Consider the following 15,534-nt stretch of genomic DNA (forward strand, 5'->3'; position numbering starts at 1 on the left):
GTAAAAAGGACATACAAACTCTTCTGACTTTTGTTGTAATGTTTTACACACTTTTGTCTTATAATTCAGGAACAAAATTGGACTGCCAGCTGAGTAAAGATTCACACACCACCTAATGGTTTGAGCACCTTAAGTAAATGAAGCACCTAGAAGTCTACGAGGCCAGCAGTCTCAGCCTGTATATATTCCATCTACAGTGATTATTTGGTACTCTGAAAGCACTTCAGAATCAGATTAGAAAAATTGAATTATTTGGACTTCATGAAACTCATACAGATTGTTACGTAATACAATTAACATCTAGCAGACAGAGGCTGAGGTATACTTTCCTAATCTGAGAACAGCTCTAGAAAACCATAAAATGTACCTTCACATTCCATCTCATTTCAGGATGTGTGAATGGCAAGCACACATGTACACCCAAGAGGGACTTAGAAAACTGCTTAAATCTGCTTATAATGCTCTTGATCAAAGAAGTGGTACATCTTTATACATTCTTCCCAGGGTGGTCCAGAAGAGAAGAAAAGAAGATCTTCTTTTGAAATGTTCTATTCAAATGGTACCTTTGTTTCTAATGAGTCTGGAAAAAGAGCCGGAGTGGAACTGAGAAAAAGACGTGGATGTTAATTAACAGCATGAATCCTGTATATAAAGCAGTTTTTAGTTGGTCATAAAGTCAATGATGTTATGCTAGAATACACGAGCAAAGGACATAATGTCATATATTACCTATGTCTTAAATACTCTTAAATGAATACATTATTATATTTTGATGTAAGTTCTCTTCCTTAGAAGAGATCAGAACTTCCAAATTATAGTAAAAGAGAAGGAAAAAGTAGCATGTTTTTATAACTTATGAGCAACTTCAAGCTCTTCGATAAATACTAATCAAGACAGAATATCAGCACAACTTTTTAACTGGAATTAACTCTTCATTAATTCAAGCATAATAATGTGGTCATGAAATCAGCTTTTGACTCACACCCACATATTCAACAGGCACATTAACTATACAAGAAAATGACTGAAGAGTCATGCATGCTCGGCCACAAGGTCTTTCCTAAAAGAGCACCCAAACTCTAGGTGTGAAGCTGAGAGGAAAAAATGCTTATTTTGGAACTATTTTTTCTCTTATAGGTTTATGAAACAGTCTTAGGTAGACTGAGAGATTTAGCACACCCTGGAGCTGTAATTTCTGTTTCAGCCAACCCATAATCAATTCATTACTCACAGCATGCCCACTGTCCTCATATTCAAACATCTCTTCATGTTTCTAACTCCTATCCTAGATTTCAGAGCTTCGTTAGGCATGGTATGTATCTGTTCAAAAGCAAACTCAAAATGAAAGAATGAAGTCAATAAAAATTATGAAAAACTGTCACAGAGGTATTTATTATCTAGTTTTATGTATTTAGATGAACACACTTGCAATTATAAAGGTAAAATTGAAAGGACTATTTTCTTATGCATTGTATTTTATAAAGCAAAATCCAACTTTTCAGACAATGCAATAGCAACAATGGCATTGAATTGGTTGTTTAAACTGGCTATAAGTTTAAACAGAAAGATATATTACAGACTAGAAACATATAAAGGTTTTGGTATTTTTTGGTATGAGAGGTAAAAGAGATTGAGAGACTAACTCAATAGGTAAGGAACTATGGCATTCCAGCAAAACATTACCCAGTTACAGTCCTTCCTTTGATGACTATTTTATTACCTATACAAAAATGTACAAATACACATTTGGAAACTGAGACAAGCTTTCTCCCACAATGTTCTATAACCAACAGAAAAGAGAATTTACCACTAACTGCTCTATATTAAGAGTAGAAAGTCTTTCCAATCACGTTTCTCAACTCTTGAATTTCTGCCATAAAAATTAAACCAATGTTCATAAAGAATTTATAGATTTAATTTGGGATGTGGATTCCAGTAGACAACAGGACGCAGCAAAGTAAAACTTAAATTCCCCTTTTAGATGTTGCCCTAAGTCTTTTCTAATTTTCTGAACACATCCCAACACGAATGTGAGGTTGATAATTTCATGCTACACAGGCATTACATTGAAAATTTACATTTGGGGGTTATGAGTCCCTTTTCTTATACTGTTTTTCTTGTGCTGTTTTTCAGCTTCTGCCCTTCACTTGCAATTTTTTTACCTTCCATCTGTTGCCTTAAATAAAGATCATGTATCTGTTGGGAGATGATGATTACTGAATTGTACATTATGGATAAATATACATTTTTAAAATACTCCCAATATTTTAAAGTTTTTGGAATTCATATTGAAGGCTTCTCCTCCCTAGTATCCTTGGCAATTGAAACTGATGGGTTGCATTTGGTGCTGACAATTGTTGCATTCAAGAAACTTGTTTAAATTTGGAGCACTCTTTGAGGCTGATTGTGCTGGATGCTCACCTTTTCAGTAGAAAACCTGTATTTTAAATATCTACTTTACATCATGGTCACAGAAAGTGGTTTTTTTGAACAGACATAAAAGTGGGTATTTATTTAACTAGTCTGCATATAAGAATAGGATATAGACCAACATATGAAAATAGAATGCTGATGATTCTTCCTTTCACATATTATCATCATCAGAATCTCACAAATCTATACATCTTTCGATTCCTTACAATTTTAAAGAGGCTTTTTTAATATATCCACATTGTATTTTGAATTTATATTTATCAAACATGGGAGTTGTATTTTTAGAATGGTATTTAATTCATAGAGCAATCTTCTGATCCATTAGTGGAATAATTTCCTCTTTCTGATCATATCTGGAAAACAGTAAAGCAAAAGGGGAGAACAAATACTTTCTTCCTGACAATTTTCAAAATTATTTTTTATCAGAAATCTATAGAAGTGTCCTGTTGGAGTAGCCACAGACATGATGGTCTCATGACAGGTTTGCTTATAATCATATACATAAAAATGTGGTAGAACAGAGTGCTACTGTTTTATAGTGGTGACTTTTAGAGACTTTTAACAGAAAGCAGATCAACAAAATCATCATATAGGTGACAAGTACTGCTAATAAAAACAGGGCAGAATGTCTTTCTTTTTTTGTCATGGCTCTATTGCACGGCATATTGCTTCTCACTGTTATATATTTATTAAAAAAAAAGTTAAATAAAAACACACCTTCCCTCCATTAAGAAATACTTGCACCCTCAGTTATGTGTATTACAACATGATTATTGTATTTGCGGGGTGCCTCGTGGCAGGAAGGAATGATGAATCTGACTCCATGTTCTTACAAGGCTAATTTATTATTTTATGATACTATATTATATTAAATAATACTAAATGAAACTATAGTAAAGAACACAGAAAGGATAGTTACAGAATGCTAAAAAATAATAATGAAAACTCGTGACTCTCTGCAGAGTCCAAAACAGCTTGGCACCAATAGGCCAATAAGTCAAAACAATTCACGTGAAACCAATGAGACAATCACCTGTCAGATAAACAATCTCCAACCACATTCCAAAGCAGCAAAACACAGGAGAAGCAAATGAGATAATATTGAAATTCCTTTTTCTCTGAGGCTTTTCAGCTTCCCAGGAGAGAAATCCTGGGCAAAGGGATTTTTCCAGAAAATATGACTGTGACACATCATTAGAAATTTAGGGAAATAATCCTAATAGCATCAAAAATATGATGAAAAATTAGTAATTTTTCTATGGATTGCTTTTTATCTGTCATAATAATGTGTATTAACACTATCACCGCTGTATCACCTCTCATGCAATTTTTAAAAATATTAAATTCCACAAAAGATAGAACTCAGTAAGGATGCTTTCTAGATGACTACTTTGCATGTCTCCACTCAGTGTAATACTAAGCCTGTGACACTATCTACTGGAAGCATAACTGAACTAAATGCAAGGTTCTCAATGAGGATTTAAGTACTGCAACATGTATTGAAAATAGGTTTTCATTTTGCTTTGTCAATAACAATTTTTCAAAAGCCTACAAAAATGTTAGTCCAACTTGTATGCCAGTATTACAGGAAATGTAGAAGATCATTCTTCTCTTTCTATCCTATGCATAATCTTTTTTATGGCAGCATCAACAATAAAATGGAAACACCAGATCCTATTGTTTTCCCTGTGAAGATATACAGATTTCTACTAGCTATAATTATGGGAAGTTTGCTTCAGTTAGGTAGCTAGGCAATCATTTAATCATGTTTTAAGAGTAAACTGGAAAACTTTTTTTCCATTTATTTTTTTCCAACTTATTTTCCACTTGATGTGGAAAACATGTTTTGAACATAAATTTATATTATTTTCAATTGTTAACTACACATCATCGAAGAGTACTAGTGTGGGTTATAATTTTTCAAATGTGTATACTCAAGAACATGAATAAAATTTGTTTTAGTTTTAAATGACCATACTAGTACATAGTCTTACCAATATTTACGGTCATATTTATAATATCTAAAATTTGTCTTGTATGTTTTGGACAAAGCTATAAATTTTGTATGCCATTGCATGAATGCATTTTCTGGCTCAGTATTCTGAAACAAAAAATGTGTTATGAAGAAGATTAGTAAGTATGCAAATTCACACATTTCATAGATTGCACTGGGGATGTAACATGGATTTTTTTTCTCATTCTTCTGCTATATGTCCATCTTATACACATAAAGAAGATGATGGGAAAACTGATGATTTCTCCAAGATTCTGTCAGCAAAATCAAATCAAATTTGTCTCATCAAATACTGTTCCAAAGATCTTTCCTTACAGCTACACAAAATATTTCAATCAACAATCCAACAAGACCATTGCCCTAGGGGTGCTACAATTAAAGATTATGCACAGCAAGATTAATTACACACACTTCAACAGGAACTTTTAATGAAAAAGTTCTGCAAGATTAAGGTTGTAAGTTTGACTAACATGACTAACTCTCCTTCATTGCATTCCATCTTAACAAATAGACCATATCTGTGTTCTTCTAAGCTCCCTAAAAGCCTTCCTCCTCTATTGCTGTTCTCCCATTCAGTGTAAGCAGAAACACTGAATTCAGGACACAGATGGACAGACATAAAGCAATCCTGAGGCTAACTCTAGAGAACATACTGTCTCCTGCTGAGTTCATAGACTATCCCCAGAATATTAACATTTTACAGTAGTTGCCTAGGCATTCACATGGGATATGGCCATCAAAAGGGAGTTTTTGGCAGTAAAATTCTGAGGCTAAAATGCCAGGCTGAAGGGGACACATGGGTCAGCATTACAGGATGGCCACAGAACCTCAGTGTCCTGTTGTTTGTCTACAATGCCCTCGCCTCCTAGTCCCCTTTTTAGGGACAGCTTTTGCACCCAACTCCGATGAAATTATTTAAAACAGTGTTCATTGAGAAGTCCATATTGAATATTTAAATGAAAAGTGCTGCAGTCTAACTTCTTACAGGATGAATATGTTATGAAACATAATTTCTCTGATAATCCAACAATATCTAAACAATCTGGTTAAAAAATGCACTATTATTTAAAATATAATGCCATATCGAAATTTTTTTCACTAAGAATTTTATCCAAAATTACACAAATAGCACATGCTAATCTGTTACTTGGTTTTCTATACTACTAAAATTAATGTTCCACGTGGATAGTGTTCTGCAATTTGTCAACTTGTTGGTTTATAAACACTTTCACAAGCCTGCTTGCCCTTTGTACATACTTTGCTAACAGCTATTGATTGACAACTTGAAAGTAAATTTAACTGAGCGTGGATTCCACAAGTGGTATGCACCCTATATCTATAAAAGCAAACATAAATAATGTTGTTTCTAATTCAGTTCACTTTGACCTTGAGATTACAATATGAAAAATAAGAGATGGTAATATTTAAGGTGAATTCCTGCACTGGTATTTGGTTAATAATTTTTATTATAAACTTCATTTAATCAGTTATACATTTGAAGAAATAAGATAAGAATTGTTAGATTTGAATCTAAGTTTCATATCAGCTTTATAACCTGGGAAAAGAAGACAGAGGAGCTGTATGCCATCTGTTCAATTCGGTTCTTAATCTGTGGGCTGCCTTATGGTTAGCTTAAATGAAGGAAGCAGATACTGACTGACTTCCAGGACCAGCTGTACTGGCCAAGATCTCTGGAGCTCTCTTCACTCGAGCTCTTGCAGGCTTCCAATATTGGGGAAGGTGCCAGAAGGCAGAAATAAGTACATCTACCCTGCTGGAGCAGGTGGCTGCTAAAACACCTGTTCAGGGGATTACAAATGGGGCATAGTCTATCAGACCCCACTGGTGTGATTACTGCATCCATATTGTGCCAGTGTATTCCATATAGGACTGAAATAATTCTCAGACAATTTGTGCAGAAATTGTTCTAAGTCAGATAACACAAGTGTAGGCTGTAATTTAGATCTCTGCAATCTAAGTGTATTTAGTTGTTTAAACAAAACAAAAGGGGAAAAAAAGCTGGCAGTATTTCAGAGCATCAGTCCTACACTGGCAATGACACAAAGATTCTTTTTTGCTATGCTTCCCTCTATTTTTCTTCTACTTTTGCTTTCCATTCACAATTTAAGTTGTAATGTAATATATCAGAAAATTCCATCAATAGCATGTTAGCTTTCCTCGCAGAATAACAGGTGTGGTTTGCATACTTTGAAACACTTTCAAGATGCAAGGAAGTTTAAAGGATAGGCTTCTATGTGATTTCTTGGGTTCAATAGATAACTGATCTCATAAAGATCTCTTTGCACTTCAAAACTACTGGGAGAAAAATGCTATGTTAACAGGGCTGATGGCAAAACACAATCCTAAAATATGCACTTTTAGAATGTTCTAAAATCAGATACAAATTCGCATGACTGAGATTTGCATATATAGATTTAACGCTCTGCATTCAGTCAGAATTTTTCTGTAAATAGGCCCCTTAATTTATCATATGTGCATTAAGAAGACACCAATTTTTGTTACATATATTAACTCTTAAACTTTGGTTTTTCATTGCAAACTGACTTTATATATCTTTAAAACTTCTTGAATGGAATAAGTGCCAAGGAATTTCACTGCTTTTCTTGAAAGTCTTAGAATAAGGCTTTATTTCCAATTCAGTTTTCGCTAAATTGATCTCATACTTTACATAAAACTGTGGCATTAATTGTGTAAGAGTATTCTCAGTCTTGGTTGCTTCTTTATAAAAGCATATCTGACAGATCCAATATACAGCTGAGGCCCATAGGTTTTGTTTTGTCACACTGATGCTAGACAACTTTTTGAAAAATAACTTTTCATTAAAAAATCTACTGTTGTATGATAGAGCTGAATGTGGTTTTTTTGAGGCATTCAGGAGTTATATGACAACACTGCACTTGTAAGAAAAGGACTGTCTTTTCCACTTCAAACTCCATCTCAATATTTTATGCAAATAAACTATTTTTCAGAAGTATTGATCATCCATACACACAACTAAAAGAGTAAAATGCACATTTTGTGAATTTGAAAGCTGTCTTCATACAGTTTTCTTGATCATATAACAGTAAAATAATCAGGAGTGTCTACAAAATATGATAACTATTCTTTGAGGACTGTAGTGAGCAAGCATGTTGCAGACCAGTGTTTTTAATCTTATTTGGCTGTGAGGTCCCTTAGGACATTTCAAACATTTCTATAACTGTATTTATTGCCTATTTTGAGGGCTTACTTTTCAAAGTATCATGCTAGCCAATGTTTAAAATTCCTGTTTGAGCCTAATAACACATTGTTGAGAAATTCATTTAATGCACATAGGAAACAGAAGGAGAAAAAGAAAACCTACTCTGTATAACTAAAACTTTTGATTCAAAACACAGCTAGGCAAAGCTACAGTGAAAGAAAATAGAAATGCACCTTCAGTATCCATTAAAATAAGACATCTCAATTTATGTCAGTTTCCTGTCTGATTAAAATAACACATACAAAATTAAAAACATAAATATTAATTTTATGTACCACATAAGATGAAGAAAATGAAAGAACAATGTTTACATTTATGGTTCATTAGTGTTTTATTATGTGAAACACTAGGAGGCATCAGTTGGGTAAAAGAAAGAATTATTTTGAAATATTGCATGAAATTATCATACAAGTTGTCAGGTTTCTACTTTCATACTTCTAAATGCTAAGGCTGTACATTATAACTAAATTATGCAAACAGGAAAAAACTCTATTCTCACTGATAAACGACATATTTAATAATACAGTGGCAGCACAATTTCTTGGCTGTTTTCAAATCAGACTACACACATGCAACACAAATAATAGTTTTACAGCACATTATATTTTGAAAAAATAACAGAATAAAATAAAATTCTTAATTTGTTGTTCAATGTTATAATTTTTGATAAATCTGTGAAGCCCTGACACATTTTAAGCACTCTCCTCTGCTTGTAAGCTCTTAATATGGTTAAGTGCAGTGAATTTTGTATAGTCCTAGACAATTTTTAGAGCCTAGGCACTTTTAGTAACTTTAAATTGGGATTAGAGGAAAATATCTAGACAAATATCTTTTTTAAAAAATCCAAGAACAATAATATACCACATTTTATATGTTTTTCCCCAAAGTGGTATTAAGAAGGTTTTATAAAATTTGTGTAACAATGCTACAAGTGGCTGTACTTTCACTATAAATCATACAAATCCAATAACGTCAAAATTGATTTTTCCTTGATTTGAATTACATTTAAAATGAGTAAGCGACAGAGTTCTAGTTGTCTCATACAATAACCACTTAAAATTGAAGTGTATCTTGCTATGCCACAGCAATCAGCTTTTATTGCTGTCCAATCAAAATGACATGTGAACTGCCTAATCCTTCTTTTGTAAGGCACATAAGACTTTGTTGTCACTGTTGGTTTTGTGAATCGCTCCTATAAGCTGGTCTGATTTCCTGAAGATGACAGATCTCAGTGAACAGACAACCTCTACTTCGTTGCAGTCAATGAGACAGTGGCATTAAAGTGGAGGGCTGAAGATGCTACCTTTTAATCACCTGTCCACATGTATCATTGATCATCAGTTCTAAGAAAATGACCTTAAAACTGGTCAGAGGACTCAAGTAATTACTTCTAAAAATAATTTAAAAATTCAGTTTTTCAGTTTTTCACTTGTACAATCAGTGTTTGCTGATCAAAGTTCTTCTGAAGCAGGATCCAAAACTGTATTTTCATCCTTTTCAAGTATCAGAATTCTAACTAAACTTCAAGAAAGCTTGAAGTTTTCTAGCTTTCAGAATTAAACATATTATTTAAAAAATATTTTGTACCTACGTCATTACAGAGCCTAAATGAGGATACAGCAAAATCTCTCTGCTGATATCAAACAGCAAAATTAAAAAACTTAAAATGCATAAAAATATAAGTGTTTTGGCTATTATTCAGGATGCTAAAGCAAGGACTATAAATTCTTGGAAATTACATAACAGCTCATGTAGATTCAGCTCCATCATCAGTGTTTTCAAAAAAATACCAATATACCTTACTTGATTTTTGGAAAAATTATCAAGCAATTTCGAATAATTATATCAAACAGATAAAAATGGACCTTAATGTATCAAACATCAAGCTTTTTTTTTCTTTCAAGAACCTAATAACAATTAATGACTTCTTCCTTAATGAAATATAGAAATAACTTCAGCTGTCTCTGAAAATGAACTAAACTATCCTGATGAAAAATAAATTAATTTGTTATACAGAAAAGTAAAATTAAAAGAAATTAAGTTGGAAAAATATTTTATTCACAACTCCTGCTCAGTTCCTAAGTTTCTATATAATCAATTTTATCTACTGAATAATGAGTTACCAAAATATTTCTTAGGCAAACTTTTGTGAAAAGCTTCAGGAAGCTTCATTTCTCTTTATCTGTAACATTATAAGCATTTTTTTAAAAAAGAACCATTTAAGAAAGGTATCTCTCATTTTGAATATACATGTTACAGGTAGATGAAATGTTTAAAAAAAGAAAAAAAATAATCTGGTTCCCATATTGGAAGAAAATTCACAGTAAGAAGTTATTTGAATTAATTTTCTTATTATGGTCCAAAACTAGATACCCAGGCACATAACTAAAGACTTAATCTCCCACACTATTCATCATTTAGTACCAATTTTAATAAGGCTCCTAAACTTAAATTTACTTTTTTCTTTGTCAAATAATTTTAAGAGGATGCGGACAGTATCTGATTCTTGCATTCTTTTATAGGACATTGAAAGTGACATTCTTTACATCTCTGTCCTATGAAAGCTGTAGGACAGGCAAGAGGTTGGGTCCTGATCCTGTAAATAGTTTTCCCTGTGACTTGCTCATTTTCTCACAAGTAGTCTTGGCATTGCTGGTGGGACTAGTTGTGTAAGAATTCCTTGCATGAAAGAACCCTTCCATGTTCAGGTCCCAGAGCTACCTTCTCATACTATGTACAGCATATTAGCATAAACATATATGAACAACAAGTTTTTAAAATAAAAGTAACTACAAATCAAACAATAAACCTACTAATAAAAAAATAGACCACAAATAAAAAACACACCACAACATCATACAACCAGGAACATAGACCTGGGATTATGGGCTATTGTCTTAAATTGTTATTCAAGAAATTTTTCTATCACTTCCAAAAGTTCAGAAGTGTGGGCAGATATTGCAACATGGGCTCATTATGAATTATACTCATTAATATAGAAAGAATAATATAATGGATATTTTAAGAAAACTAATAAAGTAAGAAAGTTTTGTGAGTTTTGGACTTAAGGTACTTGAAATCCTGTAATAAACACAGTTCACAAAATAACAAATCCCCAGAGAAACCATATGACTTAACATTTGGAGTGAAAATTAGCATGTGGGCAATACAGAGGTGCTGGATCAGAGGTGGTACTATTTCCGTGCCTTGCCAAGCATCTAGGGATTAGTTATTACACTCCATATAAACATTTTTACCCTTCAAACACAATAGCAAGGAAAGTGCCAATGAAAGAAATCTAGTCTTCTAAATGAGAAGCTTCTTCTAAAATAGTTTGTTTATCATTCATCTTATAGTTATGTTAAAGTAAAGATATGAAACTAGGACATATGCCATTAAGGTGATTGTCAGATATGTGCAAGGAAAATTTTGTGTCAAAGCTATTATTTTCTAATCATCAGCAAAGTGCTTTTCTCTGTTTAATTATCTTAAACTTTTAGTCTTAAATTGTCTCTTACAGTATTTAAGTATGTAGTTATTTGGTAATAATAATCATCACACACAATAAAGAAAATAGAACTTTTCTATAACAGACATAAAAAAACCCCATCATATATCTTAGATATCCACAATGATTCATTAAGTTTTGTTTTGCACCATGCTGCATTGCTTTTTATTATTGTTATTAGTAGTAATAGTAGTAGTAGTAGTAGTAGTATGGAAACGGAATTATTTAGCTTGTTTTTTATACTTGTTTTGTTTTTCAGGCTGACAGAAGGTCCCACTAAGTTTTATGGGAAATAATAAGTATTCTAATTACATAATGTAACAATAACCTTACAAGTCTGTCATTTACATTAAGCTTTATCTTAGCCTGTAAGTAATTGTACTGCAATTATGTCAGCTAGTTCTGTAATTCTGATTAACTCCTTTGTGTTAAAAAATTTAAAGATAAATCAAAGTACTGTGTAAAGACCAAAGCATACTGTTCCAAAATCGGTTTGCAGACCATCACTTAAGTTCCCACATAAATGCAAGGGGTGTTTCCATCTCAAATGTAAGTAATTCAGATGAAAGATGTACAGAGTTGAACACTTGCAAGCATGCACTGCTAAAACTCAAGACTGAAGGGCGTGTGATACAATGAAGTTTAAGAGCGTTTCACTGAAACTAGATTGTTTCCCTAGTCTGACAAATCAGAGTGCAAGCACTACAAGGTCATAGCTTTTAAATCAACTAAGATCCATCTAAATCAAATAAGCTTCCAGTACTTCATAATATCAAGCACATAAATTATGTAAACTTCATCAAAGTTTAGACACTGATGACACTGATAGAGACAAGTTCACCATAATTTACTAGAGATATAACTCTTACTTGTTTAGCAAGCTACTTTTAAGCAACTGCACAATCACACACTGAAAGTCTGCAAGCAACCTCAATCCCAGTTCACATAAAATAACTGATACATTCCTCAAACGTGATAGGAAATGTACCTAGTGTTTTTGTGCCATCCCACTGTATTTTATTCTGACGCTGAATTTCGCATGTACTTACATTGTAAACAGTTAGCTGTTTGGCTGATCAGACTAGTCCTTCAGATATTTTCCTTTCATAGGAAAAAGAAAAAATCCCTCTGCTTCTTCCAGTCTTAAATATTCACCACCTGGTTCAACATGCAACCGTCTTGAATCACACAGACAACCTTCAAAGTCAATCCAATAAGCAGCCAGAAGGTGCCTGGGGTGTGCTCGCGCGCGCGCGCGCGTGTGTGTGAGTGTGTGTGTGTGTGTGTGTGTGTGTGTGTGTGTGTGTGTGTGTGTGTGTGTGTGTGCTGCGTGGAGGAGGAGAAAGTGGCTGAGCTGCTGGTCGGATTAAAAGTAACCGGACTCGTCCTGAGATCGTCCAGGAAGGAAGTGGCAGCAGGCGAATGGGAAAAGACGAATAGCTCACAGCCTTTGAAACATCGCGGAGGGGAAGGGGGAGGCGAGAAAGGGGTTGAAACTACACTCCTGATGAGGTGTCCTTTTCTGCTTCTCTCTCTTCCTCCTTTTTCTTCTCTTTCTCCGTGTCTCTATTTCTCTACCTCTCTCACAATCCCATACGAATGACTCTCTTCTCCCGAGTTGAAGAAATAATCAGTTTCAGTCTCGCAAAAAGGGGGCGGGATCAGATCCCGAAAGCTTTTTAATAAAACAAACATAGAGCAGCAGCAGCAGCGGCAGCAGGTCCTTGCCCCCCTAGTCTAAACTAGATTGATAAATTGCTCCACTACACTACTTTAATTATGTATATGGTATGCAGAATAAATCACTGAGCATCAGCATCTCAATCAAGCACTTTTTAAATGATAATTGCATCTTGGGTGAATCAATCTTTCCATTCCTGACATTTTGCTAATTTTAGTTTTACGGTGGGGGCAATAGCATATGCCACACGTAAACCTAATGACATCCTTTATTATACAAAGTGAAGACAAGGCGGCGAGCCGGCGCGTGTTGTCCCCCTCCTGGCGAGGTACCAGAGCGTGCGGAGGGAAGGCAGGAAGGCTGCGAACCTGGTAGATGCGCATCGCCCGCGGCAGCGCATCTGCGGCCGGTCAGGGCCCGGCTGTGGGGCACTAACCGATCTCACCGCACTCGGAGACCTGCGGAGCCCAGGGTTCGGAACGTGTCTGCGTGTTGCATCCCCGGTACCTCTAAGGCGGCAACTTCGGAGTGGCTTCACCTCCGTCGGGGAGGGGCGGGCACCGAGAGGGGGCAGCCGGCCCTCGGCCTGCGGTGCAATCCAGAGAGCGCCTATCCCTGCGTCGCCTCCGGAGCGCAGCAGGGCTGCGGTCCTCCGGCACTTGCCGCCGCCCCCGAGACCTCCTGCCCAGCCCCTTGGCTGGGCTCCCCCTCCCGAGATCTGCTCCTTCTGAGCAGTAGAACTTTCCCAACTCATCCGGCTCCGCGTCCCGCGTCACGGGAACTGCACCGGCGCAGCGCCGGCTCAGTGCTGCTTTACCCGCGATGAGCAGCGGCCAGATCCGGGCCCGCTCGCATTCTCGAGCAGGTCCCGGCCACGGAAGCTGGCGGAGACGGTCTCGTGTCGGACTTACCCGCAGAAATGCAGCTTTGAGAGCACTGTGTGCGTGGAGAGGGCTTTATTGTTTTTAATAGGTTCAGTCGCTTCTAAAACTGGACTGAAAGGATTGCACTGTGAGTTGGAATCCAGATTAAGCACATGCAGTGACTTCAGTAAAACTGGATCTTGCACATACTTTAAAAAATTTTATGCGGATAGCCAAATTTTATGATCCTTTGGGAGGAGCAGGGGAGTTTGTAAAGGCACAGAGTATTATTTTTATGATAGATTAAGGTACTGGAAATAGGAACATCACACGTGATAAAACCAAACACAGATAAATATATATTTGGTTTTTTTAATACAAGTCCTTGGTCTCTCAGTCTTTTCCCCTAGAAACCTCTCATTGGGCTACTGACCTACTTCCAAAGCATTTGACAGTGAATAAATACCTTTTCAGTTCAACTGTACTCTTTAAAACATGGATGCTCAAAGCACAGTCAGACCAAAACAAAGCTCAGGTAGTTCTAACAAGCACCCTGCAATTGCTCACAGTGCAGATTCTTAGAGAATACTGTGCGTCTCATTCATATCCTGGTCTGTCTAGGTGAGAGTGTGACATGCTACAAATGTACCCACACCAATACTGATGTGCTAGAGCCACCAGCAATCAGGTACAACTGAAGCACATTGTACACGGTGGTAAGACACACATATGTATGGCAGTGAACACAGCCTGAAAAATATTGGGAAATAAATACTTTCTCAGCTTCAGTTCTGCTGTGAAGCACAGCAGGAAAGACATACAGAACAGTTACATAGGTTGTTCCCTTGCTATGCCTCTTCCACAGACAATTTTTGTCTCTCCGTGTGGCACACAACTACCCAGTAATATTTGTATATTCTTAGTGGCAAAAATTAGAAAATTATGTTAAGGCTTGACACGTTTGTGCTCTAACTGAAAATGACTGGCATCTGCTTTATTTTGTGCAGGATGTGTAAGTTTTCTGGTGTCTGGTTAGTTGGTAACACAGCCCTTCAACTGGCAAGACAGAATGTGAACACTGTCATATTTTCAAAGTAATTATTACAGCAAGCAAATATTTCAGAAAATAAAAATACACAGCAGCTCAGAACTTCAACTACACCTCCATGTGGGCACCTGTGGTCTAATCTTTTTATAGTTGTGACCTTCACATACTGGAACACCTTAAAGTCATGCCAAGTTTTTGTCACAAGCACAATTAATCAAATCCATGTAAAGGACATCTTGATTTTTACAACAGGATTCAGATGCCAGATGGACAAACAGATATAAGGGGAGGAATCAAGATTTGTGACTCATTACATGGTTAGAAAAGGCATGAACTTATGCAGCATAATTTGAAGTGTTTGGGTAGTTTTGTTTCCCTTTCTCTGGATTTAATTAAAAAACCTGAAATAATTTCAAACAGTAAAAAAACCTTTTTTCTGATGTCTCTACATGTACTGAATCTCCATAAATGCACCCTTTTCAAATTTCTGGCACAATAAATTTCTGTGGACATCTTTTCTGCTGTCCACAGTCCATATATAGATCTGCTGACAATGCAGTGTCTTAAACCATGACGTAATAATGTCATAATGTCAAAATGTAATAATAATAATCACATGACATCAGTAATAATGTAATAATTATAAAATCAGATCTCCAAATGTTTATTAAAGAATGTATCCAAGTATCTCTTTCCACTACAACTGTGATTACTTTAAGGTAACA

General features: G+C 35.5%; 1 protein-coding gene across 18 annotated transcripts in view; it reads right to left on the minus strand.

The window, feature by feature from the left end:
* MEF2C (myocyte enhancer factor 2C) overlaps positions 1 to 13,820 on the minus strand; it is a 119,910-nt gene extending 106,090 nt beyond the window's left edge. For 2 of the 18 annotated variants that reach the window (XM_064405816.1, XM_064405818.1), the window contains exon 1: positions 12,267 to 13,766. The gene's annotated coding sequence lies outside the window, so the exon portion shown is untranslated. Of the gene's footprint in view, positions 1 to 367; positions 585 to 12,266 lie in introns of those variants that run through there. The other 16 variants (XM_064405825.1, XM_064405823.1, XM_064405820.1 and 13 more) reach the window with 15 other exon arrangements.
* Positions 13,821 to 15,534: the final 1,714 nt, after the last annotated feature.

Source organism: Passer domesticus, chromosome Z, assembly GCF_036417665.1.
Source record: "Passer domesticus isolate bPasDom1 chromosome Z, bPasDom1.hap1, whole genome shotgun sequence".
Classification (NCBI taxonomy): Eukaryota; Metazoa; Chordata; class Aves; order Passeriformes; family Passeridae; genus Passer; species Passer domesticus.